At 46.4% G+C, this 351-nt stretch overlaps 1 protein-coding gene across 1 annotated transcript in view; it reads left to right on the top strand.

Annotated features, from left to right (window-relative positions):
* The window catches only part of GATA3 (GATA binding protein 3), a 30,182-nt gene that overhangs the window by 9,052 nt on the left and 20,779 nt on the right, over positions 1-351 (top strand). The window lies entirely within an intron of this gene.

The raw sequence follows: 351 nt of genomic DNA, 5'->3' as shown, positions 1-351 counted from the left end.
ACCAAATAGTGGCCACCGACATTTCAATCAAAGTCACATTCCGCCCCGCCCCCGACCCTCCCTTGCCCCCCCAACTCTCCCCCAGTTCCTCAATTTCTTAGGCAGTTCTCAAGAGACGCATATCTCCATGTATTCTGACATTACATTTTTTTTTTCCTGACCACTTTTACTTGCAGAGACCTCACATCAATAAACGACCCAATACCTTGGAATGAATGCAAAAAAAATGTTTGCTCATTTAAAAAGTCTGAAAAAGAAGGGCCGTCTGTAGAATAAACTTCATGAATGGGGCAGACCGGTGTCCCCGGTACGGAATAATCCATCCAGCCGGAATGAATTGGCAGGAGCCGG

This window comes from Bison bison, unplaced genomic scaffold, assembly GCF_000754665.1.
Source record: "Bison bison bison isolate TAMUID 2011002044 unplaced genomic scaffold, Bison_UMD1.0 scf7180017864323, whole genome shotgun sequence".
Taxonomy (NCBI): Eukaryota; Metazoa; Chordata; class Mammalia; order Artiodactyla; family Bovidae; genus Bison; species Bison bison.
The sequence above is the reverse complement of the archived record's forward strand: the minus strand, read 5'-3'. Positions and strand labels throughout refer to the sequence as shown.